General features: G+C 44.1%; 1 long non-coding RNA gene across 1 annotated transcript in view; it reads left to right on the forward strand.

Moving 5' to 3' along the window:
* Positions 1 to 331: 331 nt before the first annotated feature.
* LOC125325453 overlaps positions 332 to 12,221 on the forward strand; it is a 28,833-nt gene continuing 16,943 nt past the window's right edge. The window contains exons 1-2 of the long non-coding RNA XR_007203340.1: positions 332 to 852; positions 11,094 to 11,359. This is a non-coding gene — a long non-coding RNA (uncharacterized LOC125325453). The remainder of the gene's footprint in view (positions 853 to 11,093; positions 11,360 to 12,221) is intronic.

The following is a 12,221-nucleotide window of genomic DNA, read 5'->3' on the forward strand; positions in this document are numbered from 1 at the left end:
TATTCACTCCAATGCACAACATTGATAGAACAAAAATGAGAGTATTACATGGACTTTCTTCTGTCATTTCTTGTTCTTAATAGAAGATTTACAGATGGTGAAACCAATTATTTGTATTTTTCTTTTCTTTTTCTTAATGTATCAGGCAAGTTTCCTGGTAAAAGAAAAACATTCAGGAAAAAAAAAAAGTAAACATACCATCCAGAAAATGTACCACTTTAAAAATACTTTATGTATTACAAAACAGTTCTGATTATACCCTCAAGGCTTAGCCCATAATTTCCTCTGGTTTGATCCCTGGTACAGAGAAGGAGTCCTAGTGGGGTCTTCTAGGACACCACTGAGCTTCCATCTGCTGCCAGCCCTATGTCTCTCATGCCCACAGTGATTTTCACCTGCTCTTCTCTCATGCTTGGAGTTCCCTGAGTTGAGGAGGATTTGGTGGGATGTGACAAGTGGAAAACTGGAGCCAAGCCACAGAAATAGAAAGTCAGAGTGACTGAACTGGCAGGACACGAACGATGGGAAGAGATCTTGGCTGGCCTGCTCCGTCCCATGGACTGAATGCAGGAACACCACCTTCCTTTGTGCAGTGCTCTGGGAGGCCAAGGTGAAAAAGGCTCTAATGGAATTCCTGCAGGGACAGTTTTCACTGGCTCAGTGGGAGCTGTTTGCACACAGACGCCACGGAGTAAGCTGCTAGGTGTTTATTAACTCAGCTTGCAAGAGGAGGGGAAGGGCAGAGGAAAACCGCTGAGGGGAAAATGCCGGTTAAAAAGACAGACCACCACCCCCTGCTGTCCACCGGAGCTGAGGGAGCTGCGGCTGAGCGAGGTCCTTGTAACCTGTCTGGTAAGTTTTAAAGGATGTTTTCCCTCTCTCTTAACTGGCTGCTGCGTATGTGTGTTAGGAAACAGCAATTAAAATATTCAGCCAAGGGCTTAACCCTTGATTGTTTCTGTATTTCGCCCCCCATTTAGTGACAGGCCCTGCGCCGGGGGCTTGGGGGGCACTGTGGGGGGCACTGCGGGGCCTGCTGGACACCTCGCCCGCCCTGAGGTGCGGCCTTCCTGCTGTGGGATTCGGTGGCACGCAAGGCAAGAGATCCTTTGGGATGAATGGAGCCCTTGGCCTGCCGTTTAGGCCATCCAGCCGCTCTGTGTTCTTTGTCAGGGCCAAACAAGCTACATATCATTACGCTGGCATTCGCTTGCCCAGTCTCATTATTAGGTGCATTAGCTGTGGGAACTAAATCCATGACAAAAAAAAAAAAAAGAAAAAAAAAAAAAAGAAAAGAGGGGGTGGAATTGGCTCACACAAAAAAAGGCTTTCCCAGCTCAGGCTAACAACTTGTGCCTATTAACTAAAAACGATCATTAGAAAATTCCCTGCAGACTTAAAGCTTCAGCAGAAGCTCATTTCACGTATGCACTTGCCTTGTTACATGAACACATAACCAGCCTTAAAGAAACATACCCTCCCACACTTGGATCAGGACTGGGAAAAGGGGCTCCAGGCAGGCACTGCACTGCCTTTAAAGTAAATCTTTCTGCTTTTTCCAGCAATACTGCTTAAAATATTCTGTACCAATAGGAGATAAGGAATCTATAGCCTTAAAAGGGGAAGAGTATTAGAGGATAACCATGTCAGCTTGGGGTGGTCACTGAAAAAAGAAAACAAGTGGTTGCATGTGAAAGATGTGTGATAATGTCTTTACAAACAGTTGGATGGGTGAGGGTAGGTATTAACATCTTTGAAACGGGGCTTAATGTCTTTACCAACTTCAAGCGGCAGGTTTGTTACAGAGCCCGGACAGTCTGCCTCCCGAAACACAGAAATGGGGCCGCACACGCCTGAGTTTCTGAGCTCTGGGGTAAAATGACGGGTACAAAGGGGGATATGTGGTAGGCGGTTCAGGAAGGCTGTACCTTCCTAGTACCTCAGCCAATGGGGAAAGGAAGAGGGCAGCAAGTGGGAGTTTAGGGTAAAAGGAGGCTGCGCCCTCCTAAACCTCGAGAGAGAAAACCCCACGAGTGAGTGTCCCAGTGGTTTCTCTCCCTTTATTCGAATAAAGTTTCAGGCATCCTCTGTCGCCTTTATGGATGCTGGCTTCTCATAGCGTGATTTTCCATACACATGGAACTTTCTTTTTTTATGTAATATTTTATATAACATAAAATATTATATACATTAATAAAAAGATATAATATATTTTATTTTACATTATATTTTTATATGATATATTTTACCTTTTTTTTTTTTTAATATTTAGTGACCTTTTATACAGGTCAAACCACAGAAAAAATCATCGGAGATCAGGTCTCCATGAACTGGATGAAGATAGTTCTCTCTAAACAGCAAATTGTCTTTGTGAACATGCATGGAATCTTCCCTGACTGCTTTACCATAATTGTAACAAACCACGAGGCAACAGGTAGATCCATGGGGATCCCCAGGCTGCTCAGGAGCCGTGGGGAGTTTTCCAATGGGTGGGAATGTGCAGACATCTCAACTCAGATGTCCTGGTTACTCTGGTTTTTGGTAGTCCTTGTGCTTTTGGCACTGAGAAAGCTGGTCCCTGGAACATGTTGGTTGGTTGGTTTCTCTGGGATTTTTGTGGGTCTCACTTCCAGTGGTCCGTGGCTCTCAAAAGCAAAAAATATTGCCCATAGAATCTGCTACTTGGTCAGCAGCTCAATTCACAGGCTTCTGATTAAAAGTTTTTCCTCCCAGAAGATGCTTTCTTTCTTAGTATTTCCTAATGCTAAGAATTTTTTAGGTTGTATGATAGCCTTTCTAGGAAATGATGAAATTTCCAGTCTTTCAGTCATGTGAAGATAAGCAGGACACATCTCTGGAGAATACAGGGGACGATATTTTCCTGACAGCAAAAACAAATGCACAAGTCTTTCCCACCCTTAGTGAACACACAGTGGTTCTCTTCAGGTTACCAAGCATCAGAAACAGGTCCCTAAATTCAGTTGATTTAAACCAGTGATAAATAACCATGGCTTAGCTATTCCCTCTCCTGAGTGCCCACCATTAACTGGTGTGATGGAGCAGGCAGCTACAGCTGGGAGTTTAATGATGCTCCCCATGGGAAGGCAGTTTGGGAGCCAACAGGGTGGGCAGGGTAGAGTCTCACCAACCAGGGTGCAGCCTTGCAGCACCTGAATGCAAAAGTGTCACAGTACCTGAGTGCCCGTGATCAGGAGCAGCCAGGATGGCCAGGAAAATTTGGAGAAATGAGGCAGGACCCCGGTGTGTGTCAGTGAGGTGCATGGCCAGGCACAGGCACAGCTGCTTTGTAGTTCATGCAAACACCAAAGGTGAGGGCCTGAGTTTATGGGTGGCTCCCAAGGGAAGAGAAGACTCTTCCAGTGAGGCTTTTCCCAGCTCTTTCCCAGCAGTCAGATCCAAGGTCACACGGCTTCACCATAGCTGGGCTGGGGCACAGGCAGCTGAAGGCCAGGGGTGTGCACTGGGGTCTAGCTAGCAGCTGGATGGGTGCAGAGGTGACACTGTTCTGCTGCTCCCACAGCCCTTCACTGGAAATGGTGGAATGGACATAAGGAACCCATTCTGTTTCCCAGGCAACTTTAGCAGTGCTTTGCTTGCCCAGTGTTTGTCCTCTCGGGCCAAGGCTTTACAATGGAAACAGCCACCCCTGTAGACACTCTAGGCTGAGCAAGCCCTTGGCTTCCTGCGCTGGCATCCTTTCCTGGTGCTCCATTTGCCCACCCAGGCTGTGAAGAATCTACCTCACAAAGATGCCCCATCCATATGGCAGCCTAAGGTCATGCTCATGTGTGGCTGTGCAACCAAAATGCGGGGATGCCAAAAGCAGACTCTGTGATCTGCTTCCCTTTGGCTCATCCCTACCCCCTGTGGAGACCAATCATGGCATGCACCTGGAATAGATGCAGATTTAGGGAACTACTTGACCAACGGTCTTGCATAGGTCTCATTCAAACACGTGTCAGCAGTTTTTGCTCTAATCCCACTTCTCTTCAGCACTCCTGAATGATGGCCATGATGCCAGCAAGCACAGTCTTAGCAGAAGGTTTACCTCCTACCATTTCTCCCTGAGGGCACTTTTCTCTCAGATAAGAGTGTCTTTGGATCTGTCAAGCTGAAAGAAGAACTCTGTAGTGCTCTGACTCCTCACGGAACAGATGGCAGGGAACAAGCAGCCTCGGTGCCCATTCAACACATTAGAGGCTGGGATATTTAAGCAACTCCTCTGCTGCTTCCTTATGAGATATCAGATCACAAAGTACACATTCTTGTCTCTCCCAGCAAAGCAGTACAGCCAAACTCCTGCTCAGAGCAGTGCTCGGCTTTGAGAGGAGTTAATAAGCAAGTTTTTGAGCATTTTGGGTTTCTCACTGTCCCCGGACTCCAGCACAGGGGTATTTGGTAGGTTAAGGACCACACGGGTTAATTTCAATCAAACTGGTAAACAGAGATGTCTGGCACTGACAAAACAAGATAACATCCAAAACTGACCAGAAGTTAAGAGATCAAGTGACATGGACAGAACCCAGGCAGACTTGCTCACCTTCCTCCTCCTCCTCCTCACACCAGCATCTCATACTTCCGACAAAAGAAATTTAATATTTTGAAAAAAAGTAGCAGGACCTAGGATATGTGTGCCATAAGGCCTTTCTCAGATGCCAAAGCAAGTAACTTCTGGAGTTTTAAAAAAGGAAGAAGGTCTGCTATAATGAACCTGCATTGCACTGTTCTTTCATCCTGATTGTTGCAAGCATCTTTTGGGTCTGCTGACATTAAAAATTGTGATCTATTAAAACATGTTGATTTCAGATGCTTACAACTTTTCAAAGCACTTTTTTTTTTTTTTTCCTGAGGAGGGTATTTTCCCATCTTAGTCTGGGAAAAAGTGAATATCTAGAAGTGTTGAATCCCAAACATGTAATTTTGTAAGAAGCTCTTGCATTAAAAAAAAATTCCTTCTTGAATGAAAAAGACAGGATGAGCTGTTTCTGCTGTGGGAATAACAAAAACTAGCCAAGATGCAAAATATTTCATAATACAGACATTTCTCAGGTGTACTGCCTTCTTTTTACTAACGTGCTACTAGCACAGTGTAATACACATAAATTTTCCTGCAGGACTTGTTTTTGATGGAGCGTGGGTTGATTTGAAGAGTCCTGCCGCCTGTCCTTGGCTAAAAGTTTTGCCTTCTCAGCATCACTGCCTGAGGAAAATGAAAGGTGTTCTTATTTTTGTCAAGTTCCACCAGTTCTAACAGGTCCGAGCCAGTAATTTGCGAGTTCCTCAGAATTTTACTGCATTTATATGATGACCCAATGTATCAAGGTGAATGAAATCAGAGCCAGAGGAGTGAGTTTACATAGGTTTATTGTAGATGTTATAAAAAGCTTTAGGCGTCCCTCCCTCTGAGCACTTGCTTATTCATCAGGTACTCCCAAACCATGGGATGCCCTTGATGCCAAATCCTTTTGGATGCTGCATTGATCCTGGGGTACAAAAAGTTTGTGGAGTTTCTAGATCAAGTGGTTTTTACCATTTCTTTGGGGTTTTGGTTGTTTATGGTTTTTTTTGTATGAGCAAACTAGAAAATTAATTGTTTGCTTTTGTTTTTTTCTAAAGAAAAAGAATGTTTTCTGTATTATTCTGCATTGTTACAGAAAATATTCTGTAAGAATAATTTCTTGAGCTACCCCTCTTCTCTTCATGTTCTGAGCTCAAGAGAGACCTGCTGAGAGAGGCAGCTGTTTCAGATGGATAAAACTCCTTCCAGAATGTGATTAAAAAACATGATTTGAATGTTATATCCAGTAAGATTAACTGAGATAAAAGAAATAATTTAGTTGATGAACCTTCATTCAATTGACTTGCAAATGGTGATCATGTAATTTTGTTAAATTTCAGCTTTTGTTGAGTAATACTTTTCTCAGTGGTGTCAGTTTTTTTCTTAGGTGTGGAGTGGAATCCTTGTTTCCTGACTAGCCCTGGAAATTATCTCGTTGACCTATTTAAAATTTATTTGTGTCACTGTTGTGATCCATACACATGTCCCAATGGTCAACAGAAATATTTTGCTGCAAATATTTGAACTTCAGGCCAGTTTACTGGAAAAAATGTCATCAGAGCTAATGTCCCTGTTCCCTGAGGAATGTAAATTCTGCAGTTAGGTTTCTAAAGCAAATCACAAATGTTCATTCCAGCTGCTTCATGGAACTGTTCTGTAGGATTTGGGTAGAATTTACCCTGCAGCAGAAAAGCTTCTCCATAAGAAGTTCACTGGGCTGTTTGCTGTGAAGACCAAGCATGAGCAAGATGGAGAAGTGGGACTGATGTTCTGGAAACAGTGAATGAGAATTTGCTGAAAAATGACCTCATTTTTCCTGAAAACACAGATATCATGGTTCACGGAACAGTTTTGGTTGGAAGGGACCTTAAGGATCATTCCATTTCAATCCCCTGCCATGGGCAGGGATACCTGCCACTATCCCAGGTTGCTCTAAGTTCCATCCAGCCTAGCCTTGGACTCTTCCAGGGTAGAGCAGCCAGAGCTTCTTGGGAATTTATTCCCAAATGCCAATTGCAACAGTCATTGATCAATAAATAAGAGTTACAATAATTGCTGTTAATATTATTGTGCCTAATATAATTGCACAGGTTTTGATATTCTTTTTTTTTTCTTTTCAGTTTTTTTGGGTTTTTTTTAAATTGTTTTTCGTGATGTGAGCCACTGATTTTGCCTCCAGTTCAAAACTTGATCTAATTCCAGGAATGCCTGAAAACATTCACTATATCTTTTCTGCTGGGAAAAAATGTCTCAACTTACTGTTAGCTCCGTGCTCCAAAAATAAAATGTACAGTACGTAACAAATTTGGTCTGACAGCATTTTCCCAGCTGGAAGGATGGAACTTCTTAATTGGTGTATAAATAAATAGTGGTTTGATCCTGCTCTTAAATATATATAAAAAAAAAAATTTTGGCCTTGCCTCTAGTATGCATAGGAACAGATCTTCCTTTCTATCAGAAACAGTAACAGAAAAGGACTCTTCATTGAGTCCAATTTAAAAGCTAAATCTAAAGTCTAAACACACTGAAATAAATTAAAGTCCTGCTGCTGCTGTTGAGGAAGGCCCATGAAGCTCCCTGTCTCTCTTGACATATGGTTTCCATACCATTTTAGTTCATAAATCATCATTTCAATTGCTTTAAAGTTTGACATGAGAACCTCAAGTGTTGTTGAATCATCAAATAAATAGCTGCTTAGCAAGAAGATGCTCCTATGAATTTAGGTTTTTCTTGTGTCTTCATATTAAAGGAAGTGATAATTTAGATTGGAAGTTCACCCAGAATAATTGTGTGGTTTTCACTTTTGCTACCTGACAATAAATTGAAACTAAATGAGGACACCAATCTGCAAATCCAGAAACTAGAAGAGGGAAGAGCACGTTGGTCCAAACCCATAAAATGCATTTATTTGGTCCTCAAGTCCAACACTAGGCACCCTGAGGTGCTGTAATACTTATTCCTAGTGCACCTGAACACTCCAGGTGCACTGCTTGGTTGAAGTTCCCTTGGCACTGGAGTTTTTACAGTAGGAGACGTGCAGCAAATGCCCACATCCTGAAGCTTCTCACCCCAACTCATGTCACGACTGAGAAGGATCCTCAGAAGCCCAATAGCCTGACCTTTCTGGGGCGCATCTTCTTTTTCCTCATACCCCAATAATTAACGATTCATCTCAAGAAAGGAAAAGGTCTGTTTGGGAAAAAGTGGGAGAAATCAAAACCACATCTCCTAGCTCCTGAAAAAGAACAGCCCCACCAAAAACAGCAAGTAAACATCTTGTTTCCTGGCCCCATCTTTGTGCAGCACACAGGCAAGAGGCTTTGAAAAGCTTTCACTGCCAGAATATGAGATAAACGTGTCATTAGGGAACTCCCTTATTCTGTTTCTGGGGTGCTGGCACACCTTTGATTAAAATAGTTCAGTTTAAAGCAATGCACCAGTTTGGGCGTGTAATATTTGTACGGAGCTTAAGATGGTCCTGCCATAACACTTCTATCTCCCCCATTGTGCAAAGTTGGACCAGAAATCTCATGAGAATGAGCTTACTCATGAGATATCTGCTACTTCTGGCTTCCAGTTATGCTGTAAATAGTATGAGAACTGCCTTTCTAGCAGTTTTACGGAATTTGGCTCCCAGCCATTGCTAGAAAAGCCCAAGCTGTGACCTAAGTGAAAAGCAAGGGGGAAAGAAAAATGCTCCAGATTTCCAGAAAGCTCTTTATTAGTGCCAGAAGTTTGTCTTCTTCTCTATGTTCTTCTTCTCAAGTGTAATGGCCTCTGTTTGCAAAGACATGCTCTTGTGAGGTCAGGGACCTTACAGAAGGCACAGTGCTCAGTAATCAGATACTATGATGGCTGGATATGGCTGTTCTGTGGAGTTTTTGAGGAATAGAAAGCTGTGCCAAAAGCTGCATGGCAAGCTCAGGACTCTGTCTACAGCTCTTCAGCAATGGACACTCCTGATCCCATTGCTTCTTTCTCCTCTGCCTCCTTCAGAGATGCTGGGATGGTGCCCTTTTCCCTACCCTGTGATTCCTTGCCCTGCCAGCTACCTGCCCTGCCTCCCAGGTCTCATTTTCATTACTGGGTCCAGGAACCCAAGGCTGTGCCTTGTAGCAAAGCCCTTAGGCAGTTCTGTGTGTAAACAGTGTCTCAAAAAGAAGCTGGACAGACAGGTGGCTTTTTTAAGTTTCAAGAAACCCTCTGTGCAAATAATCCCGGTACCCCAGAAAGCAATCCCTACTTTCAAAACTAAAGGCAAAAGTCATGTGCTCTACAGGCCTAAACTTGAGTACTGGATTCTATCTCATATGCAAATTCTTAGCCCTGGTATCAAAAGTACTAGTAAGCATGTACCTATAAACACTCATTAGCTTTAATTACACTGAGAATACTTGTGAGAGTGGCTTGGGTTACCTGATTTAGTGTACTAATAAGAGTTTCTAAGGCTGACAAGTGTCACACAGAAATTATTACATGTGTCAGAGATGAAATGTGGAATTGTAGAATTGTAGAATATTCTGAGTTGGAAGGGACACACAAGGATCATCCAGTCCAGCTCCTGGCCCTGCTCAGGACACCCAACAATCCCACCCTGTGAATCCCCAAGAGCACTGTCCAAACACTCCTGGAGCTCTGGCAGCCTTGGGGCTGTGACCATTCCCTGGGGGAGCCTGTTCAGTGCCCCACCACCCTCTGGGGGAAGAACCTTTTCCTGATATCCAGCCTAACCCTCCCCTGACACAGCTCCAGCCGTTCCCTCAGGTCCTGTCCCTGGTCACACAGAGCAGAGATCAGTGCCTGCCCCTCCTCTTCCCCAGGTGAGGAAGCTGCAGAACGGCTGTGAGCTCTGACCTCAGTCTCCTCTTCCCCAGATGAACAGTACATTTAACACAGCCTTGTTTGCAGTATGAGTAGCCAAGTTACTATGTTTCCATAATGATACTGTGGTCACTTCCAAATACTTTTCAACAGGTATTGAAAGCACAGCAGGCGATTTAAAATTGCCAGGAAGAAATGGGTCCCTTTGATAATTAATTAAGTAAGCAATAATTATCACAGAAAACATCTTGTCTAAAGCCTGCATCACATTGAAAAGATGGTTGCTTCTCTGGGCAACCTGTGCCAGGGTCCCACCACTCTCTCAGCCAAGAATTTCTTCCTCATATCCAATCTAAACCTGCTCTCTGTCAGTGTGAAGCCATTGCCCCTTGTCCTGTCACTCCAGGCCCTTGCCAAGAGTCTCTCTCCATCTTTCCTGTGGGCTCCCTTCAGGCACTGCAAGGCCACAGTGAGGTCACCCCAAAGCCTTCTCTTCTCCAGGCTGAACAATCCCAGTTCCCTCAGCCTTTCCTCCCAGCAGAGCTGCTCCATCCCTCTGCTCCCCTTGGTGTCCCTGCTCTGGACTGGCTCCAGCAGCTCCCTGTCCTTCCTGTGCTGGGCCCAGGGCTGGATGCAGCCCTGCAGGGGGTTCTCAGCAGAGCGGGGCAGAGGGGCACAATCCCTTCCCTCACCCTGGTTCTATAACTGTATCTGATTTAAACATCATTTATTAGTTTGGGGGTTTTGCCCATGCTGGTTTGCAAATTAATTTATTCCCAATTCTAGGGTAAAACCATGTCAGCTGTCATTTGTAATTTAGTGTTTGTGAATGTGAATATTATGCCCCCTTCAATACAATACAATACAATATCCAAACTCCCAACTCTTTAGAGTGGTTAAGTGTCTAATTGTCAATATTTTCAATGGGGTTTAGATGCCTGTGCACTTTGGGACTGATTCAGTCATCTTCTAAAATTTGGTACTGAAATAAATATCCTGATTGGCCTCATGCAGCTGTGAGGTTCTGAGCACATGGGACTTGAGACTGGTTGTACAGGAGCCTTTGTAAAACAAGGACTTTCAATCGAGTTTCCAGGGAACACCTGTGGAAACCTCTGTGTACATGACATACAACCTCCAAACAATTTTCCAGCGACTTGTGTTGAGGAATGTTATGTACTGATATTTCTCACTGTATTTACTTTTCAAGTTCTTCATGTTGTAGCAAGTAACATACACACACACACACTCTCATAAGGTCTTTGCAAACATCTGTGGGGACATCAAATATGCAAATTGTAGCCAAAAGAAATTCTTTCTAAACAGCCAAGAAGCTGGAACAGATTTTCATAAAACCTTTGTTAAATGGTGAAAATATCAGCAGTCACTGAAGCCTTTATAGTCAGCATGTATCCCCAGAAGGGCTGCATCATATGGAGAGTTCCAGTGCCCATCAGGACATCCTCTACAGGACCAGAGGCTCCTCCTCCTTCTTTGTAAGACTCTTGTGAGCAAAAAGTGTGGCAGAATTGAGTAATATGTAGTTATTTTCAAGGGCAGCCATCAGACATCAGGCACATTCTGGAATGTTTATGAATTCCATTGCTGCAGTATCCAAGTGTCTCCCAGCTGTTTATGCATTGCTTCTTCCTTAAGTTCCGTGTAACAGGGATCTATCCATCCCGTTTTCCAGGTCCAGCACCTGAGCACAGCTGGGACAGTTCATAATGCCAACGCTCTGCAAGAGCATAAAGGGGCAGAGGGACATCTAGTGGGATCTCTACTCTCTCTGCATTTGCAGGCCACCAGAAATCTTCGCACAGGGTTCACCTCACCTGTGACACATCTTCAGAGCAGCACCCAGATCCTTCGCTTCATGAGGATGCTGGGGCTGGACTGTAATTCCAGTGGATCTTGTGTTTACACTTTCTGAAGATTCACAGCCTGCTGTAATTAAAGGTAAGAGGAGGGACTAATCTGATTTCTGTCAGAGAGCTCACCTTGACAGACTTTCAGCAGCAGTGAGGTTGAAGGCATTTTGAAGGTTATCTTCATAAGAAAAGGACTGGCAACTTACACTGGAAAAAAACAAAAGTGTGATTAGCAACTTCTTTCTTGGCATGCCTGATGGCTGAGTGATTACAATGCACTGTATTGCCCTTCTCAGCTGGTGTAAAACAACAGTTTCACCCACTGAAGGCAAAAGGCTATGAGAATTTACATCAGACAGGGGTCTGTGACTAAACTACTGTGTCCGTGGATCCAGTCTGCAAGCTCTTCATTCTCTGCAGCTGTCCTCAAGTTCTGTGGGCCAAAAGAGCAGGATTTCTTGCTAGCCAACATATGAACTCCTTTTAGTCACTGAACTTGTCTTTGAGGCATCATGGAAATTGGCTTTTTTAGGGAAGCAATACCTGAACCAGAGGAGAATTCAGCCATGTTGCAGGTACAGTGCAGCATGGCTCTGAAAGCCCAGGACATGTTCACCATCCTACAGACACCATCAGTTGTTTACATGGCAGTGGGACACCAAGGACAGACAAGGGGTGTGTGTGTTATGGAATCACAGAATCATGCATTGGGTTGGAAAGGACCTTAAAGATCATCCAGTTCCAACCCCTGCCACGGGCAGGGACACCTTACACTATCCCAGGCTGCTCAGAGCCCCATCCAACCTGGCCTGGAACACTTCCAGGGATGGGGCAGCCACAGCTTCTCTGGGCAACCTGTGCCAGGGCCTCAGCACCCTCCCAGGGAACAATTTCTTCCTCATATCCCATCTAAACCTATTCGCTGTCAGTTTAAATCCATTACACCTTGT

Source organism: Corvus hawaiiensis, chromosome 4 (genome assembly GCF_020740725.1).
Source record: "Corvus hawaiiensis isolate bCorHaw1 chromosome 4, bCorHaw1.pri.cur, whole genome shotgun sequence".
In the NCBI taxonomy this organism is placed as follows: domain Eukaryota; kingdom Metazoa; phylum Chordata; class Aves; order Passeriformes; family Corvidae; genus Corvus; species Corvus hawaiiensis.